The 12,294-nt window shown below is 36.0% G+C and overlaps 1 protein-coding gene across 3 annotated transcripts in view; it reads left to right on the plus strand.

The window, feature by feature from the left end:
- The first annotated feature begins 4,759 nt into the window (after positions 1 to 4,759).
- LOC106879584 (uncharacterized) overlaps positions 4,760 to 12,294 on the plus strand; it is a 59,866-nt gene continuing 52,331 nt past the window's right edge. The window contains exon 1 of one of the 3 annotated variants that reach the window (XM_089363718.1): positions 4,760 to 4,980. The gene's annotated coding sequence lies outside the window, so the exon portion shown is untranslated. Of the gene's footprint in view, positions 4,981 to 5,363; positions 5,414 to 12,294 lie in introns of those variants that run through there. The other 2 variants (XM_089363717.1, XM_052973271.2) reach the window with 2 other exon arrangements.

Consider the following 12,294-nt stretch of genomic DNA (forward strand, 5'->3'; position numbering starts at 1 on the left):
GGTGGAGCCCTTTGAATAATGCCTCATGTAATTCCAAATTGAATGTTATTGCCAAATTTTTGAAGATAATGAGGTGCTAGTGGCTTTGTGTCAGTGTTTAAACTAGGATAAATGATTATATAATCTAGCTTTGAAGTCACATGATATGCTGCTTATGTGGGTGAAGATGTTAGTATTGATTATTATCGTACATCTGTAAACTATATTATTTATGAAACAGGCACTTCCAAGTGGACAAAAGCTTTCTACTCCCCGTCGCCTAACAATCAAGTTCCTATATTTGGGATACCTTTGATTTTGTATCTAAAATCAACAACTTTTTTAAGCGCCAAGGCCGTATTGAGAACTGTTTCTTCCTTATATCCCAATATTGACCACAATGAAAGGGTAGAAGCATGCATGGATGCTTTTGAAAAGCAGTCAAACAAAAGTATTCCATCAAATTTACCCTGTAGATTATTGAGGTTTGTGTTAGAAAGTAACACAATGAAGTTTAGACAAAGATTTTATCACCAGACAAAGGGTTGCGCCATGGGTACCCCCATGGCAGTTAATTTCGCTAATGTCTTCATGACGAAATTCGAGACAGTTACTGAAGACATTCAAATCCCTTCATGGTCATGAACCAATACTCTGGTTGTGGTTCATTGACGACATATTTTTTGTCTGGGAAGGATCACAGGATAGTTTAATGAACTTCTTGCATTTCTGTGACTGTTATGCTAGAAACTAGCGTTGAATTTTTGGACACAAAAGTCAAATTTTCTGGAGGCAGAATAGTGACAGAGTTATTTTGCAAGCCAACGTCATCCCACATATATCTCCACCGCCGCTCCGATCATCCACATCATCTTATTCGGTCAAATCCAAAATCCTAATTTTTGAGGATAAAACGGTTTTGTACTGACATAGGGGATTACTGGAAACATGCAAATGCTTTTGTATGTCATTATGTCAAACACGGTTACAATGAATCACAATTAAAGGAAATAGCAAATAAAATAGCTAAGATTAGCAAAGATAGTCAAACCTACATGCATAATTTTAGCAAACACAATACAATGTCAGGTATGCACACTGACATTACTCATCCATCGGAGCATACTGGCTTCATTCCTTGCAAGCTTACGCATGTCTTCAGTAGTCACGGCCCATGTTTCACTGCCATGTAGCATGACTCATACAGTCTACCTTTTACTCTGAGTGAGAGGCCCTTTGTCACCAGCAGAGGTAAGAGCTCTCTGAACTTTGCCCAGGCTATTCTTATTCTAGCAGCTACACTTTCAGTGCACCCACCCCCACTACTGACTTGGTCACCTAGGTAACGGAAGCTATCAACTACTTCTAGTTTTAGTTTGTATTGAAAGGAATTCTTTGGGGTTTGGATAATTCACCTTTGGAAACATGGGTGTTTCATTCAACATGCTTAAACAACCCTTATTCAGGGACCTTTTGAGTAGGATGGGCTACTCAACCTGAAGAAAATTCTAACTGAGTCCCACTTGCAATGTCATGCACTGTTTATCTTGATATGAGATCACCATGTCATGCACATATGGTTGTGATGCATGTGCCTGGTGTATCCTTATCAGATGGGTAGTCATGATTGGTATACTGGGCTGTGTATATTTTACCCCAGTGTCACTTTGATGGCATGCACTACTCTCTCATTCAGTAATAATAATAATAATAAAATGAACTAAATAAAAAAATACTGTTACAATTGATAATAATGATAGTAATATCAGTGTGACCCCAGGAAGAATAGTAATGATAACATTGCAAACGACCGTGCGGAAGGAGAGGTGACAAGAATGTATCCGTTAGTACATCACATGGTCGATACAAATAAAATATGAAAAGGGATAAATGTAAGTGCCAGAAGGAAAAGACAGACACAGCTGGAAAAATTTTGATATGTCAACTTGTGTGTCTGTGTGTGCGACATATAAACATAATAACAGACAGGCCATCATGTATACAAAGTGTGTGTACAAACATGGATGTATGCGTGTGCGATAAGTACAGAGCATAGAAAGAGTCTATAATAACGTTAGAAGAATGTTTAGACACAAGGATGATGAATACTAGTTCATAGTCAAGGTACACAGTAGCTGAAGTGCTGTATCTAGAAGTTGAGGCTGCAATGCAGAGCTGGGGAGAGGCACATGTTGTATAAGAAGTTGTGGCTACGATGCAGAGCCGGTCTCTTGTTACAGAAGGTTGTATTTGCTGTTGACCATTGTGAAGTATTTCACAAACAGTGTTAAGATAGAACCTGCGCGAGTGTTGGTGGTTGTTGTGTACGTAGCAAGAAGTTGTTGACGTTAAGAAGATAGAGGTAACAAAGATGGAGATTAACGTATGCTGTTGCCGAGTGTTGTGTCGTCGTTGGAACTGGCTGTGCTCTGTGATCAGTGGCTAGACCTCAAAAAGTCTGAGAGAGTGTGAAGCTAGAGTTTTATAGCGTACTGCCGGCTCACTATAAGTTTAGAAAAGACTGTCTCACGTGATCTTATCAGAAGGCTGCGATTGGTTGGGTTGCATCTTGGCGCGCAATAGAGCAGGTGACAAATTGCGCTAATACCAACCAATCAGAGTAGTGGACATAACAGGGTCCAAAGGTGCGGCCGAAGACTAGCTGTTATTTACTACGTCCGTATTTATGTATATATAACAGAGAGAGAGAGAGAGACTTTCCCTAAGTCGCTCGCTACAACACCAATAAAGTGATAATAATGAAAGTTAGAAATCTGAATCATAAGCCTGATTATAATTACATTGATCCCTAGTAAATCTTTGTTAATCACCCAATGAGAGCAGCCTGCGTGACAACGATAATATTGATATAGAATTAAATTACCTACGAGGCTGGTGACCCGTGGAAGCGAGGTCTGGAGAAAAGGGGTAGGGGAATGGTCCGCAGAAGATCAAGGTTGAGTTCCAAAGGAGTAAGATAGAAAAAAAAAACAATAAAAAGGTAAAGTTAAGTGTAACTCAGCAACAGTAATCCCAAGATAAAGAAAAAAAAACCCACTGAATCAATTTGGCTCTTCAACTTATTCGTTTAAAAAATTTGCTGATGTACCCATTTCCCCTCTTCAACTCATCCCAAGTGCCTTAGAAATTGGCAGATAACCTGTCATTAGGAAAGGTTTTTTCTCCTTTCATCTTTATATCATCCTTGGCATTTAATACTTGTGTAGTTTAACCTGACTTAAAAAGATGTGAGATCGTTTAAAAGTATCAAATTGACTTTTCATAAGAAATTAAAGTTTTGTTTTTGTTCCTAATAATCATCCTAGCGTACAAGAATAAATCAAAACGCAAACGAGTTTGTTATTTACCAAAAAAGGACTATATTATGACAGTAACTATAATAATATTAACTTGAAATTCACTGGACACCTACTTTTATATTATTCCTCTATCATAAACACATCAGATATTTTTTATAACCATATAAGATCTTCCTTGATATAAAACAGAAATTGATGTTTTCAGTAATGTTATTGTTACACACACACACAAAAAGTAGCTTATATTTCTAACTTGATTTGATAACATTTAGTTAGCGAGAGGGAAATCTATAAGCAAGCAACAATTACTTTACACGTGTTCAGTTTAATGTCAATCATTGGATTTTCCCCAAATATATTTTTAGTGTGTCTCAGGGTTAACACTCGTTTTATTTACTCATACTATGTGACCTGGAAATAGCGATTTTAACATGAATAAAAAGTAAAGAAAAAAATTAGATGCAGAAATATATTTGAGATTTGGGTCCAGATGGACTATATGTAATCTGAACCTTTCCCCCCTTGTTTTATTTTTTTTTTTTACGGAATCCCACGTTTTAGGCTATGGAGATTCCGATTCTAAAAAAAGATTTTCAAAAATCTCAATCCCCCCCCCCCGGTTTTTATATAGATCCACAGGGTAAACCTAATCCTAACTCAAACCCTAACCCTGACCGTAACCGTAACCCTAACCCTAGTTTTGTGAGATTTGGCTGTTATTTCTAGCATGTAAATAACCTGCTTGGTGGTGGAGGGGGGATTGAAATTTTTCAAAATTTTTTTTTCAGAATCGGAATCTCCATAGCCTAAAACGTGGGATTCCGTAAAAAAAATTAATAAATAAGGGGGGGGGGAGGTTCAGATTACATATAGTCCATCTCTACCCAGAAATATATTTGAGATTTGTTTTTAAAACGACTCTGATTTTTTCCGAAATGACGATAAAAATGAAAAAGAGAGAGAAAAGAAAAGTGAGTCAGAAATAAGTAAATAGATAAAAAGGCATGCAATTTTTTTGTTTTTTTGTATTACGTGAATAGTTTATTACATCAATTAAAAGTCTACTTAATTTGTGAAAAACGTATTTTTATAATTATTATGTAAAAAACAGCGACTATGCTTAAACTTATAGTAAAACAAGGAGAGCGAAGTAAACCTAGGATCCGAGAAAACTGGTTCTGTTTATGTTTTTTCTTTCTAAATATTAAAAGAATGTTAGTGAATAATACAGTACGGGACCAATTATCCGGCAAGCTTGGGACCGGAAGTGTCCCGGATTTCTGGATTTTCCGGTTTTCTGGAGGCAGTCTAAATATATACTTAAAATATAAAATAAACTGTGAAAAGTAAAGAGCTAAATTGTATTTAACAGATTCAAATAAATACACCTCTAAAGCAGGACCACTTTAAGTTCTTAAAATATATCATAAAAAAGCAAAAAAAAAAAAAGAAAAAAACTTGATTTTATTTCACAGGTACAAATTAATACAATTCTAAAGCAGAATATGTTTTAATCTTTATCAATCCATTAAAAAAAGTAAGGAACAAAACTATTTTTAACGCACCACATACAAATTAATCAACTTAAAAACGGGGTCTGTTTACTGAGTCCACTGTACAGCACATTGAACTGCATTGCAAAGTATTCCTGATTTCTGGAAGCCAGATGAAAAAAGCTTCGGTACTGTGCATTGTTTTGTTTCTACGTGTATTGAATTTACGTTCAAACAAGGGGAGGGTAATCAGAAATAACGAGGATTACTAGTTTAACTGCCACCATAAAAACTAATTTATTTATAAATCATCTTAGATGTTGACATGTTGAGAACATAAAAGGTAGAGTAATCTCCCTTGTATTTAAAACATTTAAATTATTCAATGTTTTATTCTCAATGTAGCTATTTAAAAATTTTATTTTATTTATATTTTATTTCTGAATGATGATATTTAAAAAAAAATCTAATCGAAACTAACCCAATGATTGTACAAACGGTTAACAATTAAAATGCTGTTCGTTTGACGACCCGTAACTTCTTAGATACCGTTGCCATACGGTAGACTAATATAAGCAAGTCAAACAAATGGAGGATTTATCTGTGTGGTAAGTTATGCAAGTAATTTCTATTGATTTATCTAATTGTTAGGCATTTTAATTTCGAATGAAGCTAAATTTTAGTTTGTACACGTGAAATTCTTGTAAGAACTCTATTTATCTTAGTGAATCGCCTTTGCGTTTTGTACTATTCGTGTCTGTTGTACAGACTGCTTTACAGCACAATAAAACGAGGGAGCTTCACTGAAACAAGTTTTCTCCCCCTGAAGTTGACGTTTCAAATATTTTCTCTTGTTTGCTCATTTCTTTTTTCCCTTTAAATAATATATGTAAATATAACGTTCTATATATATGCACAGCGTTATATGGAGACCGCTAAATTCAATCTCTGTTCCTTGGTTTTATTATATTACCGATTACTTATTGAGCTTTATCAACGATGTTACAAGGAGGACTTAAGTCGCTCTCAGAATCCTCATATTTCAAACTCTTTTTACCTGAAATTTTTAACGTTTTTCTCAAACGACACATAACGTTTCCCTTTTTTTTTTAAAATTTTTAATATCTTGTATAAGAGTTGTTGGCACTCCGTCGCTTACGACGTCGAGGGTTCCAGTTGATCCGATCAACGGAACAGCCTGCTCGTGAAATTAACGTGCAAGTGGCTGAGCACTCCACACACACACACACGTGTACCCTTAACGTATTTCTCGGGGATATTCAGCGTGACACAGTGTGACAAGGCTGACCCTTTGAATTACAGGCACAACAGAATCAGGAAGTAAGAGTGAGAGAAAGTTGTTGTGAAATAGTACAGTAGAGTTCGCCACCTCTGCCGGAGCCTCGTGGAGCTTTAGGTGTTTTCACTCAATAAACACTCACAACGCCCGGTCTGGGAATCGAAACTGCGATCCTATGACCGCGAGTCCGCTATCCTAACCACTGGGCCATTGCGCCTCCACTGCATAAGAGTAGTAATTTAATATTCCGACACTTAGAATGGCAAAGCATAGCACTTGATTCTGCATTGTTTCGTCATCGCCGTTGTAAAGCTCGAAAAGAAAAAAAAACAAAAAAACTTTTCTCCTGTTCCTTCAATGTTATTCACACACGCACGTACTTGCCGCCACTTGCAGCTTTTCAATTACGATCTCAGCCAGCCTTATTTGAACTAAATCACATTTTTGTATTTATTTTTTAAAAAATCATTATTTATTTTTTGAAATCATTAAAATTTTTTTAAAGCACGTTTTGTAGAAAAAGAAAAGCAAAACAAATAAACTGTTCCACTTTTCCTCTCTTCGGGACATAACTGGGTTAGCGCCGTACTAATTTGTCTGTGTGTGTGTGTGTATGTGGGGGGGGGGGGTTATTTTTCCATTACGTTATTATTATTTTTTGTTTTGGTAGAAAAGAAAACCTAAAAAAAAAACCACACCATATTTTAACCCCCTTAATCTCCATTGTCATTATATTTAAGATGTCAACAGTTATATTTCATATGTTTTAACTGTTTTCTCTTCCTGCTAAAGTAGATGTTCACTTTTTACTAATAAATGTTCTGACTTAGATTTTATTCTGCCATAGCTGATTTTTATGTCATGTGTGTATATGTATGTATGTAGTGTATGTGTATATACACACACACTACATACTAATTACACATCACAATTTTTTTTTCTAGTTTCATGTAGATATATGTGAGTATGTCCTATGTACGCGCCCTATAATTTTTTTTTTTTTAAACATAAATTCCGATAAAATTGTAATCTACTCCTTCTGAAAGGTATTTGTTAAGAATTTCACTAAAAGAAACATACCCATTTTTCTGAGAGTTTTGAGTAAACAAAGTCGATTCGTATGAACTATCCAAAATTCCTCACCTTAGAAAAAAATTTTCACAACAAATTTCGATATGAATATAATCTACAACACCTGAAATGTATTTTAATAAAATTTCATTATAAATATCCATTTTTCTGAAAGGTATGAGGAAACAAAGTCTAGAGGTGACACGTGTGTATCTACCTATCTATATATCTACCTACCTGTCTATATATCTATATATATCTACCTATCTATCTATATATCTACCTACTTATCTATCTACCTATATATATATATATATATATATATATATATATATATATATATATATATATATATATATATATATATCGAAAGAATCCTTACACCCTTTGGCATTCTTTCGATATTGCTATTTTCCCGTCTATTATGTTATATGCTCTTGTAGTTATCAAATGATTATAACGTCCTATATCTGAAATAACATCATAATTGTAAAGGGAACGAGAGTCGATAATATAGCCCATAATTGACTGTTAGGGTACAATGTTAACCACTTGATTGGCCTTGAGAGCAATTCTCTACGAAACCATTGGTGTTCTCAGACAGCATTATATTTTAGAGGCCACGTTTTATCCACTAAGTATTTAGGAACAGACGGCCGGGTTTTGAGGTAGGGGCGGTTTGTTATTATATGTGATTGCCGAGAGACTTATGCAGGAAAATATGTTATCCACTTGACGCTACTGCAGTTGGAAATGTTTATCTCAAAAAATCACTCACAGACATTGGCATTAGTTCGTGTGCACAGACATAAATGCGCGCGCGTATTTACTACACACGCACCTTTTATTTCTTTCAGTCATTGGACTGCGGCCATGTTGGGGCATCGCCTTGAGGGTTTTTAGTCAAAGAAGTCGACCCCAGTACTTACTTTTCTAAATTCGATACTTATTGTATCAGTCTCCTTTGCCGAGCCCCTAGCTTACAAGGTCGCAAACAAACCAACACCAGTTATCAAGCGGTGGTAGGGGACCACTTCTAACAGTACAAAAAGCACATATGCATATATATATATATATATACCCTAATAGCGTATGTATTGTTGATTTTTTAAGAATTTTATGAACTTGGAAGAAAACGTGAATTTTTTTTTCCAATAATATATCTCGAAGGACACAAATAAAGCTATCAACGACAGCATGTAAATACTGAATGGAAAAACTCTTTTGGATAGCAACATTTGAAGATTTCAATATTCTCTATCCAAAAGGTTTTCTTTTTCAATCCAATATTTACAAGCTATAGCTTTGTAGTCTTAAACATATACTATTCCAATACACACACACGTGGTGTTTGTGTGTGTGTGTGTGTTTATCCCCCAACCAACTCTTGACAACTGGTTTCTTCATGCCCATGTAACTTAGCAGTTCATCAATAGGTATCAATAGCATAAGTTCCAGACTTAAAATACAATTTCTGGGGGTGATTTATTCAACTAAAACTCAAGGTAGTGCTATAGCATGGCCACAGTTCAGTGACTGAAACAAGAAAAAGATATATGCCATCTTTTGATATTCATCTGCCATGCTGGCATTGATTCGATAGATTTACAGGATTCAACAAACTGGAGAACTACATTGAACTCCAGTGATCATACCAAAACAATTATTGGGGCTTATTGCAATCTTCTGGGTTGGATCCTGTCAAACCGTCCAACCCATGCTAACAGAAGACGGGCCTAAAATGATTATACATACATATACATATATATATATAAACTTCTTTGAAACTGGTGGGTCTCATTTTTGAAATGGAGTTGAGAAACTAACTAAGACTTTCAAAGATTTGTCACAAGTCTCTTAATAACCCTTTCGTTACCAACCTGGCTGAAACCGGCTCTGGAAACCTTAGTCACAATTTATGTTCCTAACACTAGCTGAATGGTAACTCAGTGTTCAAACTTATTTCCACCTTCTTCCAAACACTTTCTTATTCAGGTGACACAAGATCTTTGCAAATTTCTGAGCATAGTTATTACCTTTTATCATGGCATCAATTTCTTGTGTGATGTTACCTTTTAGCACTTGTAATGTTAGCATCTTGGTCTTTTAGCATAAAACCACTGATTTAAGATGTCCCCATAAGAAAAAATCTAAAGGACTTAAATCCAGAGATCTTGGTGGCCGTTCAACTGGTCCTCGACGTCCAATCCATTTTCTTGGAAATATATTGTCCAAAAAACTGTGCACATCTTTCGTATAATGTGGCGGAGCCCCCCCCCATCCTGTTGAAACCACATATTTCTTCAAACTGCTAATGGTACGTCATCTAGACAAGACATAAGGAAGGTTTTTAACAAATGAAGGTATGACTCATCCGTTACTGTGTTTGGGAAGAAATAAGGAACAATTATCGTACTTCCCCATATAGCCACCCACACCATAATCCTGTATAGGACGTGCACATCTTCAATCAACCAAGGATTTTCTGCCAACCCATACAATGAATTACGTCTGTTAACTGAACCGTTTAAGTAAAATATTGCTTTGTCACTGTATAGAACATACTTTTTCCATTTGTACAAACCACTGACAATACTCTACATGATGATCCATGTCATCCCCATGTAACTTATGTAGTAATCACACTTTATATGGATGAAAATGATAGCGAGACAAAATGCGGCCAATGGAACGCCCAGGTACACCTGTTTCTTGTGAAACTTTTCTTAATGACTTTTGTGTGCTTCCTTCCGCATGTCTGCATCCCCGTGCAGATGTTTCAGAATCAGTTGCAGTTCTTCCACTGCAGGGCTGGTCAGAGACACTTCTCGTTTCTTGAAAATGAATAAAAGTTTTGCTGACAGTTCTTTGTTGTAATTGGTTGCCTATTCAGGTACTTAGCATTAGAAATATTTGCCACCGAGCATGAGCTGGCACCGTCCTTTGCATACAGAGGCACAAATTCTACTCTTTCTGAAATTGTCAGCATTTCTGCCATGGCTACCATTCTGAAGATAAAAAAATGATAATTAAATGGTCAAAATCATGTTAAAGATAAATACATTTTTTAAAATTTCTCTATGAGTCCAGATTTTTGCACCACCCTGTGTATGTGTATGTATATATATATATATTTGAAGATAAGCAACAAAAATTCAATAGGTTATAGCAGTACGTACGTTTCGTACAAGCTCTATTATTTTTTTCCCCTCATGCTTGATTTACCTCTAACCTGCTGTCCATCACTACTTAATCTATCTTCCTCTAAATTTGAAACTACTACTATTCCTCCAATTAGATTTTAAATTCTTGTTTGATTCACTAGTTTGTTAAACAGCAGCATAGTCGAGATGGTATGCTTTCTTCTCTTACTCTTGTTTTTTGCAAACGTCTTCAAAATGACTTTCTAAAATGAAATTCCATTATGCAGCTGAGGAGTACATTTTCATTGTAAATTCTATGTGGTGTTCTCACTACATGAATAAATGGAGCTTGTACGAAACGTACGTACTGCTATAGCCTATTGAATTTTTGTTGCTTTTCTTCAAATTTTATTCACCAAATCTCTTGATTTGGTTTTTGGTTTTTACCCTACCAAATTCTGGTGCCTCAAACATTTTAAGTACCACATTTAATCTTTTGATTAAATCTATATTATATATATATATATATATATATATATATATATATATATATATATATATATATAACATTTTCAATATGATACAATGTGTGTGGTTAAACAGCGAAGTTACTGTACTGGGGAGACTCCTTCAAAGACATATTATGTTGAAAAATACAGAATACCTTGAGGCTAAGTGAAATGAAATCACCCCATAAATGAAAGAGAGTGACAGTTATGGATATTCCATGGTCATTTTTGTTCTTTAGTGTAACACTCCTCCACCACCAAAATGACCTCCCTTGACCAGTTACAGAGATGTATACATATTACCAGTGTTGCCTTCTAGCACTTGTGCTGGTGGCACGTGAGAAAATCATTCGAGCGAGATCGTTGCCAGTGCCGCTGGACTGGCTCCCATGCAGGTGGCACGTAAAAAACACCTTTTTGAGTGTGGCCGTTGCCAGTACTGTGTGACTGGCCCTCATGCCGGTGGCACATAAAAGCACCCACTACACTCTCGGAGTGGTTGGCGTTAGGAAGAGCAACAAGCTGTAGAAACTCTGTCAGATCGGATTGGAGCTTGGTGCAGCCTTCTGGCTTGCCAGTCCTCAGTCAAATCGTCCAACCCATGCTAGCATGGAAAGCAGACGTTAAACGATGATGATGATGATGATGATATATATATATATATATATATATATATATATACATATATATATACACACACACACACACACTAGCTTAAAAGCCACACTCTGTATGAACTTTTACCTAGCTCCTCTGGAGGGCTAAAATAGACCTGCAACCCAAAACTAAGAGAGCTAAATAGCATGATTATAATATATCTATAATGACTATTTAGCATTGAAAGACATATTATGAGGTTCAAAAGTGTGTATGTTGAATAAATATCAGAAGGCATGTTTTTTGTTAAAAAAAAAAAATCATTTATTTTGAATTGTTGATAAGTTCTAAGCAAAAGGATCATATAAACATTAATTTGTATGTTTGTATGAGAATGTTGAAAAGAGTGTAATGCACTGGTGTGGAGGCACAATGGCCAAGTGGTTAGGGCAGCGGACTCGCGGTCATAGGATCGCGGTTTTGATTCCCAGACCGGGCATTGTGAGTGTTTATTGAGCGAAAACACCTAAAGCTCTACGAGGCTCTGGCAGGGGATGGTGGCGAACCCTGCTGTACTCTTCCACCACAACTTTCTCTCACTCTTTCTTCCTGTTTCTGTTGTGCCTGTGATTCAAAGGGTCAGTCTTGTCACTGTGTCACGTTGAATATCCCTGAGAACTACGTTAAGGGTACACGTGTCTGTGGAGTGCTCAGCCACTTGCACATTAATTTCATGAGCAGGCTGTTCCGTTGATAGGATCAACTGGAACCCTCGACGTTGTAAGCGACGGAGTGCCAACAACAAAATGCACTGGTAGAATGAGGTACATGCGAGATATGGATTAATTTACATGACTTACTAGGTATTTAACCATGGTGGTT

This window comes from Octopus bimaculoides, chromosome 15, assembly GCF_046866305.1.
Source record: "Octopus bimaculoides isolate indiv1 chromosome 15, ASM4686630v1, whole genome shotgun sequence".
NCBI classification, from domain to species: Eukaryota; Metazoa; Mollusca; class Cephalopoda; order Octopoda; family Octopodidae; genus Octopus; species Octopus bimaculoides.